General features: G+C 32.2%; 1 protein-coding gene across 5 annotated transcripts in view; it reads left to right on the forward strand.

Moving 5' to 3' along the window:
• LOC124426322 (thyrotroph embryonic factor-like) overlaps positions 1-2,500 on the forward strand; it is a 95,848-nt gene that overhangs the window by 6,672 nt on the left and 86,676 nt on the right. The window lies entirely within an intron of this gene.

Raw genomic sequence — 2,500 nt, forward strand, 5'->3', positions numbered from 1 at the left:
TATATTCATAAATAATTAAAAAGAATTACATTGAAAATTGTCATATCAATATTTTATTAGATCCCGTTGATTTCTATAAATTAGGATTGATTATGTGCGACACACTCACACACACACACACACACACACACACATATACACGCATATATTCGCATATTAAAACATATTACATCAATAAAATAAAATTTAGCAAATATTTTCTATATACATGATATCAATTGATAATATGTTTTATAATATCTTACCTATTGATCGATCAAAGTAAACAATAGTTTGCTATCATATTATCGATACTAACGTTATCTTATTTATATCTATATTGATTCTATTGATTCTTGTTAAACATTATTTATTTTTCCTTTTGATTGAATTCGAATTTTATCATTTTTTCCTTTTTTTTTTTTGTTTTTTTTTTTCCTTTTTTTATTTATTTATTTTTTTCTTTTTTTTTCTAATTATATTTCAAATATTTAAACCAATATCTCTTTGTCGGCACATTTGAAATTTATATTACGTAATTCCAATAAATGAAACGTTATACCTGTGCAATATTAAGTTCTTTTTTTTATTATTATTATTATTATTATTATTTAAATTTATTATACTATTATTATTGTCGTAGAAAAAATATAATTTGTATCTCTAATAGTACAGCGATCTCTAATATTCTTACGTATTTACACATATTAAATTCAATTTAATGATCGTATACGAGTTCTTTCTCATAGTAGCTTATCGTGTCTTTTTTCCTATTTTTTCCCTATTTTTCATTTCTTTTCTTTTTTTTTTTTTTTTGTCTTTTTAAACTGGATCACGAGAAAGTTACGCCGATTTTAACTATAAACGCTTAACCAATGGATTTCATATCGTAGTATTTTAATTAATCCATTAACCTTACCTTTTTTTTTTTTCTTTTTTTTTTTAAACAGTACTTGAGAAATATTACATAAGATCAGATATAAACGAATATTACGATTTTATTATTAATTATATTTTAAATATGTCTCGACTTGTTACATGTAAAAAAAGGAAAAAAAAAAGACCAACATAAATATGAGTTTGCAAGTTGTTAGAGAGCATGGGCGGAAGGGGGGCGAGGGGCGAGGGCTGGTGGTGGTGGTGTAGTGGGGTGAAAAGGTCAGACGAAAAGAAAATGAAAATAAATAAATAAATGAAAAAGAAAAAAAAAAAAAAGAAAAAGAAAGAAGAAAAAGGAGGAAGAAGCAGAAAAAAGAAAAAGGAGGAAGAAGCAGAACAATAAAGAGAGATAAAGAAAAGGAGGCTTTGCGTGTTAAGATCGAGATAAGAGGATGTGTTGGCTTCAAGAACGCCACGATTTGTCAATGCGCTTCATGTCCACGAGGACATCGAAAGAAGGATGCACGCGATCCTGTCACATATGTGCTTACATATATATGTACATACACAAATATATAAGTGTATGTATAATGTATATGTGTATATATATATATATATATATATATATATATATATATATATATATATGATTTATTTAATAGTAAGAAAAATAAAGAACAAACGATATATTCGTATGATCGTTTCTACGTATAATAGCTATTATAAAGATATTTAACATGATAATTTTAACATATTAATCCGTAATACTAATTGATAGTAGAAAACAATAGTTCGTACGTTTTAGACATCTCACTTATCTACGTTAGATCGTAAATCTTAAAAAGATGTACTGTTTAATACCTATCCTCGCATGAATGAAACTCGAAGAAGATCGGGTACGGTACGGTACGGTACGGTACGGTACGGTACGGTACGATACGAGAACGAATCGTATACCTATGGAGGTGGATGCGAAGCTAAAACAAAGCCCAATAAAGGGGTGGAGGAGAAGAAGGAGAAGAAAGATGAGGAAGAAGAGGAGAACGATGAGGGAGAAGAGGAGAAAAGAGGAGGAGAGGTCGAAGAGAAAGAAGGAGAAAGGATCGGGACACAAAGGGAGTCCCTTTTTTGCGGAGGTGTTCACTAAGAAAGAGAAAGAGAAAGGGAGACAGAGATAGACATATAGGACAGACAGAAAGAAAGACAGACAGACAGAGGAGCCAGAGAGAGAGAGAGAGAGAGAGAGAGAGAGAGAGAACAACATGCTTGGCGTACTCTCGCAGCCTCCCACTTGCGCATTATGCGAGAAGATAAAGTATCTCTCGCGGGAGGAACATTTTCCTCTTCTTTTCTGTGCAATGTTGTGATCCCTGACCCCACAACACAAGGAGGCAGGCCCTGCCCAGGCTACGAGCTAGCTAGCTAGCCCGTTCGTTCAGGCCCACGCTTTGAGAGAAAGAGAGATCTCTTCAAGGACTTTTTTTTTTATTTCTCTCTCTCCCCCCCCCCCTCTCTCTCTCTCTCTCTTTCTCTCTTTCTCTCTTTCTCTCTTTCTCTTTTTCTTTCTTTCTGATTGTCTATCTATGTCTATGTCTCTTGTCTTTCTCTTACTCTGCGTATGTATATGTCTACGTATCTATCC

Source organism: Vespa crabro, chromosome 8 (genome assembly GCF_910589235.1).
Source record: "Vespa crabro chromosome 8, iyVesCrab1.2, whole genome shotgun sequence".
Taxonomy (NCBI): Eukaryota; Metazoa; Arthropoda; class Insecta; order Hymenoptera; family Vespidae; genus Vespa; species Vespa crabro.